Raw genomic sequence first — 15,769 nt, forward strand, 5'->3', positions numbered from 1 at the left:
ACACCACAGCTGAGATAGATAGGGACCCAAACAAAAACTACAGTAATTGTCCCAGTAGTAAAAAAGAAACAATGGACAAGGAGGTCAATGGGTCCATATCATTGATTAGTAAGGGAGGAGGAGGAGGAGGGTTTGATCAGGAAGCCAGTCCTTCAGCAAAGAAAGAGGAGGAAGAAGTGAGAGAAATCAATCAAGACGCAGAAACTACCAGGTACCTGACCTCAAAAGAACTTTGAGACATGTGGAAAGATTACAGCTGCCTTCTAGATGAGCAGATTGCTGCCTGGCTGCTCCGATGCTGGGGTAGCTGGGCCAACAGACAACCATTGGAAGGTAAGGAAGCCCAACAGCTGGGTTCCCTTACTAGGGATCAAGGAACTGACAGAGGAATTGGAAAAGAGGCAGCAACCCTCTCATGTGTGAGGGCAAGATATCCTTTCAAGGAAGATCTTGTGAATTACCAAGGAAAGTGGACTACCACTGAGGAAGGCATCCAGTACCTGAGAGAACTAGCGGTACTGGAAGTCATCTACAGTGATCTAGATGATGATGATGTCTCCAAAAATCTAGAGGATGTCCTGTGCACACAGGTCATGTGGAGGAAGGTGATTCAAAGTGCCCCAGCATCATATTCTAACAGCTTGGCAACGATGTATTGCCTGGATATGGATAAACCACCTGTCGAGATAGTGTCTTCTTGGCTCCAAAACTTTGAAGAAAATCTCTGTACTCCCTTATCCCTACGGGCAAGCACCTTGTCTGTCAGGGGCACCCCAAGAAATCAGTCTTCTCCTGCCCAGCCAGAGGGAAAGGGAGCCCCAAGTACATGCCACATGGTTCACTGTGGTTCTTCCTGAGTGACCAGGGGGAGGACATGAGGAAGTGGGATGGTGAACCCACCTTCAAGCTGGAAGCCCGTGTACATGAACTGAGAGGGAAGACAGCTGTTAAGAAGGGGTCACCCAAGAAGGCTGTCAGCATAGTGGCTGTAGAGACACAAGATGGCAATCAGTGTTCTCCCAAACAGAAGAACTGAAATCACCTCCCTTGATCCTGGTGAGGGGACTTCTGGTCTGGCACTGCAAGGGTCAGACAGTGAATACTCTGACCAGGAACAGGAATAGAGGGTCCCTGCCTTCGGCCAGGAGGAGGAAAGGGATGACCAGGTATACTGGACTGTGTGGATTCGATGGCCTGGCACATCAGACCCACAGAAGTATAAGGCTTTGGTAGACACTGGTGCACAGTGTACGCTGGTGCCATCAGGTTATAGGGGCACAGAACCCATCTGGATCTGTGGAGTGATGGGGGATGCCAAGAATTGTCCGTATTGGAGCCTGAGGTGAGCTTAACAGGGGACAAGCGGGAAAAGCACCACATTGTGACCGGCCCAGAGGGCCCTTGTATCCTTGGCATAGACAACCTCAGGAGAGGGTACTTCAAGGACCCAAAGGGGTACCGATGGGCTTTTGGTGTAGCCACTGTGAATACAGAGAAGATCAAACAGCTATCATCTACCCTGCCTGGCCTCTCAGAAGATCCCTTCATTGTGGAACTGCTGCAAGTTGAAGAACAGCAGGTGCCAATTGCTACCAGGATGGTGCACCAGCAGCAATATTGCACAAACCGAGACTCCCTGGCTCCAATTGGTGAGATGATTCATCAACTGCAGAGCCGAGGAGTGATCAGCAAGACTTACTCACCATTTAATAATCCCATATGGCCAGCACAAAAGTCTGATGGAGGGTAGAGGTTAACAGTAGACTATCGTGGCCAGAACAAAGTCATCACCACTGAGTGCTGCTGTACCAGACATGTTAAAGCTCCGATATGAACTGGAGTCAAAGACAGCCCAGTGGTATGCTACAATTGACATTGCCAATGTGTTTTTCTCAATCCCTTTGGCAGCAGAGTGCAGGACACAGTTTGCTCTTATGTGGAGGAGTGTCCAATAGACCTGGAATCAATGTCCAATAGACCTGGAATCAATTTTCTATTTTTTTTTGTCATGGACTAATCCAAACCACACTGGAAAAGAGTGATGCCTCTGAACCTCTACAATACATTGATGACAACATCGTGTGGTGCAGCAAGGCCGAAGAAGTGTTTGAGAAGGAAAAAAAGAATAATTCAGATTCTTCTGAAAGCTGGTTTTGCTATGAAAAGAAGCAAGGTCAAGGGACCTGCACAGGAGATTCAGCTCTTGGGAATAAAATGGCAGGATGGACCTCATCATGTGCCTATGGATGTGACCAACAAGATAGCAACTATGTCTCCACCAGCTAACAAGAAGGAAACACAAGCTTTCCTAGGCCTTGTGGTGTTCTGAAGAATGCATACTCCAGGTTATAGTCAGCTTGTGAGCCCTCTCTATTGAGCAAGCTGGAAGATCTATTTTGAGTGGGGTCCTGAGCAACAACAAGCCTTTGAGCATATAAAACAGGAAACAGCTCATGCGGTAGCTCTTGGGCCTGTCTGGACAGGACCAGCTGTGCAAAATGTACTCTACACCGCAGCTGGGGAGCATGGTCTCACCTGAAGCCTCTGGCAGAAAACACCAGCAGAAATCCAAGGTGGACCTCTAGGGTTTTGGAGTCTGGGGGGTATTGAGGATCAGAATCCCAATACACCCCAACTGAAAGAGATACTAGCAGCATATGAGGGGATTTGAGCTTCTTCAGGAATTGTTGGTACAGAAGAACATCTCCTTTTGGCACCGTGCTTGCCTGTGGTACACTGGATGTTCAAAGGAAACATCACACAACCAGTGCTACATGGAGTAAGTGGGTAGCATTGATCATGTAACGGGCTTGAACAGGGGACCCCATACCATAAACTCTCAACCTATTCATGGCTTTTTTTCAAAGACAGCTCTGTGCATTCAATAATTATTTATTTTTTTCCATAGAGGACAATACCCCCCCCCCTTCCATATTCTCATGGTACAACTTTGCATGCAGTAGTTTTAAATCTGAGGACTGTGTTGGAGAATATTTATTATACCCCCTGAGGCAAACTAAACACATGTTTGTGCTTAAATATAAAAAGATTTAATGAAGAATGCATTGTATGGAGAGCTACCACCATAAGCCATTCTACAAGGAGTCTGTGAAGATGCATCACAAACCGATTCCTTTTATATGCTTGCACCAGCACCAATCGTGAGCTTCCCCATGGAGTGCCTTATCCTGGCATTTGGTTCATCCCCCAGTGCCAGTTCTGCTGACCAAAGGTGGCCCCTGAGCACTCACATTCCATGAATTCTACAAGACAGTACTGCTACATTTCTTATCTCATGACTTCACTCCTTTCTGCCTCTGGCATTCTTGCTTTGAGTCAGTTTAACATCATTCCTTGGTCACGAATTACCATTTCTGAGAGGTTACAACTTTAATTTATGCTTCAATTGGATAAAGGGAATTTTGATTTTCACTGCTTCAGAAACATGTAAAAAATGTCAGTAAGTGAACATGGAACAATAGTGAGATTTCATTATATAAATCTGAGCAAGTACCTAGGAAATCACTGTGATATACAAAATTTATTTTGAAATCCTAAAAATGAGGGTATTATTTTCCTATCACAGCCTTCAAAAAGACAGGGTTTTTTTTATATTAAAAGGAAAAAATACTACCCAGACCTTTCTTACATACCAGAGCCCTAGGAATTAGGATTAAGTATATTCTAACCAATGCACAAAATTTTAGAATTTAAATGTCATGAAATACACCACATAAATAGAAATTAGTCTTTAATACTCTATAAATAGCATCATTGAGTATTCTGATGGCTGCATATGTATATTGCCTTTTATTAAAGTGAAGGAAGCATAGAGCAAATTGACACAAAGGAATTCCCCAGAAGGCAGAAAGTTACCCACTGTGGTGAGTTGATCCCAGCCAAAAGCCAAACACCCACTCAGCCTCTCACTCATTCCCCTTTCACAGGGGATGGGAAGAAAATAGAAGGAAGGTGTGAATATTCATGGTTCAAGATAATGACATTTTAATAGAGAAATCAAAAGCTGCACGTGCAAGTAAAGCAAAAAGAGGAATCCATTCACTACCTCCCATCAGCAGGCAGATGTCCATACACTTCCTGGAAAGCAGGGTCTTAGCACATGTAACAGTTGCTTGGGAAGATAAATGCCATAACCATGAATGTCTCCCCTTCCTCCTCCCTCCTCTGAGCTTTTATTGCTATCAGTGATTGAGTGAGTTGCCCTATGGGTGTGTTGTTGCTCATCTTTCTTACTGCCTCAATAAAGCTTTGTTTTATAATGTGTTGTGAGACTCCCTCACTGTTCGTAGGACAACCATGTCATATGGTATGGAATATCCCTTTGGTCAGTTTGGGTCAGCTGTCCTGGCAGTTTTCCCTCCCAAACTCTTTCCCCTCCCTAGCCTACTCACTGTGGGGGGCAGGGTAGAGTGGAAAAAAGAGATGCTGTGCAAGCACTGTTCACAGTAGCCAAAACATCAGTGTGTTGTCAACACTGTTTTAGCCACAAATGCAAAGCGCAACATGCTATGGACAGCTATGAAGACAGTTAACTCCATCCCAGTCAGATCCAGTACACCCACTTTGTGAAAGATCCACTAAGAAAATTACAGTTTTGCTTAACTGGGGGAAAAAATAATTAAGGAAGAAAGACACTATAAAAGGAGTGATTTTGTCAAAAATTTTGGCATGGAAGCTGAATATAAGCCATGGGAAAAGGCTTTAGTTTTAGGATTCTTGTATTTTGTTACTTAATTTTCTAGACGATGGCATTAATAGCTTTTATCACACAAAGTAATAAAGCTATGTCAGAGGTATGAAATTTTCAAAACACTTGAACTGATTAGACAACTTTTGATATTCACAATTCAAACTGCTGTAGAACATAGGAAGTCACAGGATGCACTAACTAAAAAGTTCCTCCAAGATGCCTTCAGATGAGAAAACACTAGATCTATTACTCATTTCTCAAGCAGTAACTTCACTTTTCTGAATAATTCATGTTGCATAGCCGTCTTCCAGGTTTCTGTCAGAAATATTAATCACAATATTATTATAGTTCTAGAAAGGGTAATTAAAAATCAATTTCCATAGCACTCAAATTTTCTCCAAAGCAATATCAAAAGATCAAGTTCTTGATTTCATGTTGATGCATTTAAACTGTAGAAATATAAACTACAGATTGCTACAAATCTAGAGCAAGTCTTTTATATGTCCAAGGTGGATCTTTGCAGTGCAACTACTGTGCTAAGTCAGTTTGTTAAACAAGATGTTACTTTTGCCACTGAAACCAAAGTAGGCAACAGCATTTCATTTGAAGAAGCAATAACAATGTTTATTCTGCTAGAGGCATGTACAGCATATAAAATCCCTGCTGAGAAAATTATACAGTCCTTTCCAGTCTTATGAAAATATAACTCAGCTACTTGATTCACTGTCAGACACAGTAATAGGTTTCTTAACAGTTTATGAAGAATAAACCAAATTACTAAAAACATTCTATGTTAATTTGGCAGCTTCCTCTACTCCCCTGTCAGTGGAGCATTGACAAACAGGATAAGGTGCAGCACAAAGACACTTGTGGACACTTGTGCAGCACAAGGACACTTCATGTTATATGTTTGTTTTAATGGTATCAACAAAAGAGAATGGGCATCAGATAAGATATGAGTTCAGTCAGTTTATTTCAGCTCCAGGATTCCATCAATTGGTACCACAGTGGCTATGGGAGAAAAGAACTTGAAATATAATTCAATACTAGCAACAATTTGTTAACAAATAATCTTTAAATCCATAATGATTTGTTAGTGAGCCACAATGACTGCTTATAAAATTGTTTCAGTATTTAATTTTATAAAGCTAAACCTAAAGCTAAGGTGAAAAAACAATCAAAAAATAGTTCTATTTCTCAACCAGTAGTCTACAGGAAAAGGTAATTTAAGGAACTTTCTTACTTAGAAGCTTACTTTAAGGAGTATATTAAATTACAAATGCATACAATTTAAATGAAAGGATCATTTTGTTTATCATTTGCCTGGTATTTCTTGAAGTAATACATAACACAATAACAGATCTGCTGTCTGGAAGCAAACTGACTTACAGAGGGGTTTTTGGTGGAGAGGGAAGACATGGGCATTTACTGCATGTCTGCTGCAAAATACTTGAAAACATGTGACCAATGTTCTCCTCTTGCTCTATCCCCTTCCACAGTAATATTTTTTAAAAGGACACAGTATAGGATTCTAACTTTTGTTTGTTTGAAGGTAAGCGCCTAAAGACATGATGCTATTTTCGAATAGTTATGTGAAACAGTAGGCACACTTAATGTCAAGGTATAATGTTTTTATTGTGGAACTAGAGAATACAATTGACATTTATTACAGTACCATATACAGGGAATAGCAATTTAATCATTTTAACATGTTTAATCTTGTGATATACCATTATTTAACACATCTTGGGAGTAGTTCACTGTGAGTTTCAGAAACTGATAAGTTACTCACAAACAGAAGAGAGAGGTGATACGCTCCTTTCCTTGAAAGATCACCAAGAAAATAGCAGAAGTCAGGGCTCAAGCTATCACTAAGGACCCAAATCTCTCTTTGAAGTACTCCTCTAGAAATCTGTAGGATAAAACCCTTTGAGTACCACAGAATCCACTTGAAGATGTACAGAAGTTAGATTTCTCTCTCTGTGATTATAAAACATAGCATCATTCTTATATAGATTCACAAATTCATATAAAATACTATTTTATTCCATTAATTCTATTAAGATGAAAGTTCTCTTTCAGAGTTCTAGTGTCATCTAGTTGGAATCAGAAACAGAAATGGTTTTCCAATATTCTCTTTTCAATTTTATATCCACCCTGACTGACTATAGTAAAACAGAAATTTGCAAAACAAAACCATTGATCAGCCCAAGATTTTTTTTGGATTTGGGTTGATAAATTTTTCTTTATTTTCGGACTAAGACAAAAATAAAATTAAAATTCAGTTTCCACAACAGAAAATTCTGACCCGAAAGAGTGACTAATACTACTAGATCAGAAACCTGAATAAAATGTGACAGGTGAAAGACAATTAATTATCTAGTCATATGTTGCCAGGTACATTGTTATAGAACATAGGCATTTGTAACATTCCTTCAATGACTTGTCCAATAAATATTTCTGAGGGACAGCATCTAGTTGGAATTAAGAATACACAATGAAGAAAAAATATCATATTTCCATTTATATTCAAAAGGATGCCTGTAGTGAGAGGCTTTGCTGTCATCAGTAATTCATTACTCAGTGGGGCTCCAGGTGGTTTGCCATGGCAATGTAGTAAGGCAATACCAATACCTTGTTTCTCTGTTACTTTCCATATGCATTTTTCAATGAGTATACCAGAACTGTCAGCTATGTGAGCTTTTCTTTTCATGAAATAAACACTAATACTATTAAGGCAGCTGGAGTTGTAAAGCATGAAATCCAGGAGGATAGGTGCAAGAAAGGGAACAGAAAGAAATAATTTGGCATGCTTGATCATCACCTTTATTAAGCCTAGTTAGGCAGATCCAAAAAGACAGTATAAAAACATACAATTGAGGATAAAAGTGGACAGCAAATAAGTAAAATAAATTGGAAAATGCCAGAAAGGATGAATGATCAGGGAGAACTCAAACTTAAGCACCAGTTCTATATCTTTGTCAGTTCTGGGATAGCCAAAAGCCCAACCAAAACATCTCAAATCTAGTCACATACTGCAGAAGAGCAGACCCTTTGGGCTTCTCCTGCAAGAAAATAGTTATCATACATATCTCATATCTTGAATAAAACCTACTATATCCTTCTTCCTCCAACAGCTTGCCCAGAAGCTGATGAACACATAAGCACCTAAGATCACAAGGAAAGAGAACAGAATTGTAACTCTCCTCAATATTTTTCAGCATGTTGCAAGTCTCCAGGTCTTGTCAGCCAAGTTCATCCAAATATCTGTTATGTTGTGTTAGAGTTAAAATAGTGCCCTATGCTGTTACAATAAGAAAGTGAATTTTGCAGATGTCAAGAATCCCCCCTTGAAAGGACTCTATCCTTGAAATTCAGGCCTTTACTTTCAGACTTGCATATAGCAAAAATTGCTAGCATACAATCTTTCATGTCCAAACTGAGACCACTTCTGCAGTTGCAATCATTTAGTTAATTTAAAACTATACATAGTGTGCATATGTATACACTCTCCATAAAACTTCCTGGCTTATTAGATCTGCCTTAATTCTGTCCAGTTACTCAAACAAACCCTGTATTGCAGGGAAAGAACACCCAGTTCATGTTGTTAAAATAAATCAGGATTGAGACAGTTTATTGATTTATTAACAACATGGGATTAACTGGTAATCAGTGAACCATACAATTAAGATCAATATCAGTAATGCAACAAATAAACCCCAACACAAGCTCCTTAAAAAGTGTTAATAAGCACCTACAAATTCCTAAGCACCCTTCTATAAATAATCCCAAAAAGTTAAATCTCCTGTACACCCCTGTCCAGGGAAGCTCAGGTTACTCACCCTCACCGCTCCTAGGTGTGCAAGATCCCTGTCTGCACACCCCTCCTAGGGAAAAGGGAACCCAAAGAGCTCCCTACATCCTCATGACCCACATGAGGTACCACCCAGAACCCCAGTGAGGGTCCCTCCTGGCTGTGCCCACAGCACTTGGACCCTGGCTGGCTGTAGGTGAAACTGCTCATGGCAATCCATGGGAGGATGTACTGCCCAGATGGGCGAAGGGTATGAAGATCCCAGGTGGCATCTGGCACTGACAGTCTGGGTTTTAATTGATGCAGTTTCCACTCCAGGGTTTCTTCCACTGTTATAACATTCCATGATTCTTTTATACTTCCTTTTAGGCTGACTCCTCCTTTATTTCACAAAATCACAGAATCACACTGAATCACAGAATGGCTGAGGTTGGAAGGAACTCCTGGAGGTCATCTGGTTTGATATCCTTGCTCAGTTGGAGTCACTTAGAACAGGTTACCCAGGATCATGTCCTGACAGCTTTTGAATATCTCCAAGGAGGGAGACTCCACAACCTCCCAGAGCAACCTGTTCCAGTGCTCAGTCACCCTCACAATAAAAAAGTGTTTCCAGATGTTCTGATGGAACCTCCTGTGTTTCAATTTGTGCCTATTGCCTCCTGTCCTGTCACTGGGCACCACTGGAAAGAGCCTGGCTTCATTGTCTTTGCACCCTCCCTTTAGGTATTTATATACATCAATAAGATCCCCTTTTAGTCTTCTCCAGGCTAAACAGGCCCAGCTCTCTCAGCCTTTCTTCATAAGGCAGATGCTCCAGTCCCCTAATCATCTTCGTAGCCCTCCACTGGACCCTCTCCAGGAGTTCCCTGTCTCTCTTGAACTGGGAGTCCAGAACTGGTCACAGCACTCCAGGTGTGGCCTCACCAGGGCAGAGTAGAGGGGGAAGATAACCTCCCTCGACCCGCTGGCCACACTCCTCCTAATGTACCCCAGGATCCCATTGGCCTTCTTGGCCACAAGGGCACACTGCTGGCTCATGGGCAACTTGCTGTCCACCAGGACTCCCAGGTCTTTCTCTGCAGATTTGCCTTCCAGCAGGTCAACCCCCAGCCTATACTGGTGCATGGGTTTATTCCTCCCTAGGTGAAGGACCTTACACTTGCCTTTGTTGAACTTCATTAGGTTCCTCTTCACCCAACTTTCTAGCCTGTCCAGGTCTGGCTGAATGGCAGCACAGCCTTCCAGTGAATCAGTCACTCCTCCCAGTTTTGTATCATCAGCAAACTTGCTGAGAGTACACTCTGTCCCTTCATCCAGGTCACTGATGAATAAATTGAACAAGACTGGACCAAGCACCGACCCCTGGGGAACACTGTTAGCTACAAGCCTCCAGCTAGACTCAGCGCTGTTGATTACAACTCCCTGAGCTCTGCCATTCAGCCTGTTCTCAGTTCACCTCACTGTTATCTTTGTGGCCCTGTGCTGGATGCCCTGTGCATGGCCCTGTCTTCAGAATGTCCATGTCTCTCTTGTATTGCAGAGCCCAGAACTGGACACAGGTCTCCAGGCATGGCCTCATCAGTACTGAGTAGAGGGGAAGAATCAACTCCTTTGACCTGCTTGCAATAGTTTGTCTAATGCAGCTGAGGATACCATTCACCTTCTTTGCTGCAAGGCCACATTGCTGGCTTTGGGAAAATTACTTTTGTGTGGTTTTGTGTGTGTGTGTGTGTGTGTGTGAGAATTAGAGAAAATTGGGAACTAATAGAAGCGTAGTATTACAGAAAGCTATTTAGGGCAAAATACAGCTTTCAGGGTGGTTGTCATGCACAGAATCTACATCACCACAATTCACTAAGCAACACATCCTGCCAGCTCAGCACATGCTGATAGGAGTGATGCAGGGTGGAGCAGAGTGGAGACCCTGCGGCCAGGCTCTGTCGGCTCATGTCGTGCTCCCTGCAGGAATGGGAACTTGATGGCACCACACAACTGATAAGCTGCATACCAGTTGTCGCATGAAGAATCCATGAGATGTCTGTGGCTGAGCCAACCATTGTGGTGAAATGACTTTCCTCAGATAAAATAATCTCATTGTAACACCAACGCACACCTCCCTCCCAAAGTTACCTGCCTCCAAGGTACTACTACACCTCACTGGGCACACAATACCAGTCAGTATCAACAATGTGTATGACTAGAGTCACTCAAGCTCCACCTAAATGTGATGGAAATGGACTAGTCCTGGACTGATACAAGTCCAAAGGGCAGTGGGAACTTGTCTAAACTCTTGGATTACCCAACTCTGATTCAGTGTTCACAAAGCTAGGTCAAGCTGACTCACTCTCTAAAGTTGTTACGAAGGGACTTCTAATCAAGGGAGTCAGCCTTGGGGAGGATGAGAAACAACAGATAGTGAAAAGAACACCATTATCTAAGTTATGCAGAAAGAAGCTTTCAAGTGAGGAAAGTTCTGGCTATAAGAGGAAACAGGATGATAAGATGTTGCAATCCACTGACATCATCAGAAAATTAGTTGAAAATAGGACAAAGATAATTGTGGTACTGGGAGATCACAACCTCCAACTCAAATAGCCTGCCCCCCCCCCCAAAAAAAAAAAAAAAAAAAAAAAGAGGGCAAACCCAAGCCTGAAGAGCAGGTGTAATTAGTAGAGAATGTCAGTAGTGCTATCTGAGGATGCGTACTAATTTGCATTAGAAGCGAGAAACTTGTAACCGGTCCTGTGTATGATGAATTAATATGCAATGTACTATGAAGTATAAAAAGTGGACAGATGAGGGGAGAAGGTAGGGAAGACTCCATCATAGCTTCTGGGATCAGTCAATGGGCTGAACCTGTCTTCTCCCCCATAAGGACACCTGTTGGGTAAGAACTTTGACTTATGCACGCTAAATGAGTAACTCATGCTAGCTGTTATTAGTGATTATAGTTTGGTAGTGTATCACTTCAAGCTAGTTTTTGCAGACAGTCCCTATCACCGGCAATCACGAATCTTAACTTGTCACAATTTTATATTAATAAAGGGTGTTATTCTATAAACTGTTAGTATTAATCCTTTGTGGGCACTAGCAGTTGCCGGCAGCGGGTAACACATTCAAATAAAGTGGGAAGACTTGCTGAGGGGTGTCCCTTATGCTGCTGGAACGTTTCCCTGAACAAGTCAGTCAAATTACCCTCCCATCCAGCAGGACTGTTCAGTGAAGGGTCTCTGTAACGGGATGCTGACAGACTGGTCGGGCACAAGGGTCTTGGCTTTCCTGGGGCGCTGATAGACAGATCAAACACTAGGGGTAGAGAAAATCTCCCCACACACACATGCCTTTCATGTTACACTGGCTTATGTTTAACTTGGTCTCCACCAGGATCCCCAGGGCCTTTTCTTCAAAGCTACTTTCCAGCTGGATGGCCCCCAGCATATATTGATGTCTGGGGTTGTTCTTTCCCAGGTGCAGGACTTTGCACTTCCTCTTGATAAATTGCATGAGGCTCCTGTGTGCTCATTTATCCATCCTGTCTAGGTCCCTCTGGATGGCAGCACACCCCTGTGACATATCAGCAACTCCTCACAGTTTGGTGCTGTCTTCAAACTTTCTGAGGATACACTCTGCCCCATCATCCAGATAATTAATGAAGATGTTGAACAGGATTGGACCCAGTATTGATCCCCAGGGTACACTGCTAGTTATCAGCCTTAACTAGACTTTGTGCCACTGATCACCACCCTCTAGGCCCCTCCACTGATCCAGTTTTCAACCCACCTCACTGTCTATCCAGCCCATGCTTCCACAGCTCATCTATGAGGATCTTATGGGAGACAGTGTCAAAGGCCTTCCTGAAGTCAAGTTAGACATTTCCCATGCTTAGTTGCTCCATCACATTTGGGAGTCTGTAATTTCCTGGCTTCTATTTAATCCAACTAACCGTCATCATCTTCTCTAACCTAATTAGTTTTGGGTAAATGCCCCCTCAGTGTGTATGAACTGAATACACAAGACTTTTACTCTTGTATTTTTATCTGAACTGCTGTTGTTATACATGTTATACATTTTGCCAAATGCAGGCCTTGTGAGAACCTCATGACCTTGCAACAAAATTCCTATTCTTTTCAGAGAAACAAAAATTGGTTGTGCCTGCCAGGGTCACAGAGTCCAGTCTGTGCTGTTAAAGATCAAATAAACCTTTCCATAAAGATTTTTTAATCCTATTCTCAACAGAAACTTTGGTGGCATTAGGAATTGCAAACTGTCTCCATTCTTCATTAATATGTGCAATACTGTGTGAGGATTTGTTCTTTTTCCCTATGGAAAGTCAATCACTATTTGTAGATTAAAAAGTAAAATACAACCATTTTCCTTCATTTCACTTGGGCATACGTTGTATATTAAGAAAATAAGCTGGGAGATGGAAGCAAATTAAGTCTACATTTTGTTTGATCAATGATGATGATAACATTAGAAAAGTATGATAAATAGGAAAGAGCAGTATATTTGTCAGCTACCACTTGAAATTTGGATGCAAGTGGATATTCCTTTAATTCAGCCTTTTAGTTTATGTACACAGAAAGAGGGTAAAAAATAAACTAAATAAAGGATAATCAGATCCATAGCTTACTTTTGCTTTCATGCATATCCAAGAAGGCAAAAAGACAGAACTGGATATTGGGATTTTGAAGGAGTATCAATGTTTAACCTCAATTGGCAATTAAGTGCCACGCAGCCACTTGCTCACTCCCCCCCCCCCAAGAGGGATGGGGAGGAGAATCAGAAAGAAATGTAAAACTCAAGGGTTGAGATAAGAACAATTTAATAATTGAAACAGAATAAAAATGAGAGAGATAATAATAATAACAGTTATAATGAAAAGGAGGTAGGAGGAAGAGGAATGAAATCCAAAGGGAAGGGAGGAAAGAAAACAAGTGAAGCACAATACAATTACTAACCACTTGCTGACTGATGCCCAGCCAGTCCCTGAACAACGATCAGCAGGCCCTAGCCACCCCCCCACCCCCCCCACCCCCCCCAGTTTATATACTGAGCATGACATTCTATGATATGGAATACCTCTTTGGCTAGTTCGGGTCACCTGTCCTGGCTGTGTCCCCTCCCAATTCCTTGTGCCCCTCCAGCCTTTTCACTGGACTTTAACAACCCTTGCACAAGTAAAAATTCCAGGAAATAAGGAGTTACAACATGCCCTAGGCCTGCTGGTATTTTGGAGAAAACACATTCCAGATTTTTCCATCATAGCACGTCCCTCATATGATTTAACACGCAAAAAACCCACCTGGGATTGGACTTCAATTCATGAGGATGCCTCTAAAATTCTAAGTTTTGAGGCTGGGGTATATCAGGCCTAAGGGCCAATACACCAAACAGATCCATTCCATATCAGGCGGTGTTTTTTTTAATTCACATGTTATCTATACATATGTGGCAATGTGGGTCTGAAGGTCCAACTCATCCCATAGGCTTTTACTCACACAGTTGTATTGGTGAGATAAGGTTTGCCCACATGAATCACCGAAAGTTAGTGTTTCATATGTTTGTATTGACTTTTGTCATAGTTTAACCCTAGCTGGTAACCAAGTACCATGTAGCCGCTTGCTCACTCCCCCCTCACCCAGAGGGATAGGGAGGAGAATCGGAAAGAAATGTAAAACTCGAGGGTTGAGATAAGAACAATTTAACAATTGAAACAGAATAAAAATGAAAGAACAATAATAACAACTATGACAATAACAGTTATAATGAAAAGGGGGAGGGAAAGAATAAAATCCAGAGGGAAAAGAAAGAAAGAAACACGTGATACATAATGCAAATACTCATATATACCAAGCATGACTCCCCATGGTATGGAATACCCCTTTGGCTAGTTCAGGTCACCTCTCCTGGCTGTGTCCCCTCCCAGTTCCTTGTGCCCCTCCAGCCTTTTCACTAACAAGGCCTGAGAAACTGAAAAGTCCTTGACTTAGTATAAACATTACCTAGCAGCAACTAAAACCATCAGTGCATTATCAACATTGTTCTCACATCATAGCCAAACACAGCACCATACTAGCTCCTAAGAAAATAATTAACTCCATCCCAGCTGAAACCAAGACAACTTTATATGTAATCACTTTGCAAAGTAGCAGTCCTAATCTTACATGGAATTTGATACAAGGTTTTGTGCATATCTGGAACCAGACAGAGCAGGGGATATGTGATGCCCTACCTGGTTCAGCAGCAGAGGGATTCAAATTTCCAAACAGGAAAAAACATCAAATGGGGAATAATTGAATCCCCTTTTGTTGAATAAAAAGAGGGACAACCATGGAGAAATAATAGGACATGAATGGGATACTCAATGGCTTTGTATCAACTTCCGAACAACTCTATTTTGGAAAGTATGTGGAATCTAACTTATCGATATCTGAACAAAATGTTTCATATGGAAACAAATAACGTCACTTCTGTTTCTGTGCCTTGTACCATAGTACCATAGTACCATGATGGGATTATCCCTCTGGAAGTGGTTATTTTGAACAAGAATATAACGTGCATTAGGACACAGATTGGTGTATACAGATCCCTGATGTACCAGGGAAAATACACCTTGTAGATTACATTAAATATGAATAGGCCTGGTGTTTGAAATGACTATATAACCCCAATCATCCTTTGTCTTTCACTTTTGACCTCCCTGATGGGACCACCATTCAGTGGGAGGTTGAGGTTGAAACCTGTATGCATAATCAAGTTAAACTTCCAACTGGGGAAACTCAATGTTGGGGCAGTTGGTAAACATAGGCGCATCATCCAGGACACGATAGGACAACCCCTGTTGAACTGTTTCCAGGTATTAAACTGCTCTACAGGAGCAGGTGACCCTCCTTGAAACCTGGTATATTCCAGAACTGAGAACATTCATTTGGGATATGCGTACTTGTTGGACTTATCCCAATTATTGTTATAGGAATCAGGATAACTGATGTAATAGCCCCTTTAAAGATACCCAAACGGCACTCTCCTGTGTCATTCCAATCATGAATGACACAGATTGATGGAAGATCTGGAGCTCTGATGGCAAGCAACAGGAGATACCTTGAGATGACCCATTTGATTGTTTCTGGACAAGGTATTCGGCCCCATGGGGAATAGTATGGGCATGTTCCAATGGAAAGTTGTATTCACAGCTAAATATGTATGAAATGGCCAGATTGCAGTGCTCTATTGGCTTCCTC

Source organism: Falco biarmicus, chromosome W (genome assembly GCF_023638135.1).
Source record: "Falco biarmicus isolate bFalBia1 chromosome W, bFalBia1.pri, whole genome shotgun sequence".
In the NCBI taxonomy this organism is placed as follows: domain Eukaryota; kingdom Metazoa; phylum Chordata; class Aves; order Falconiformes; family Falconidae; genus Falco; species Falco biarmicus.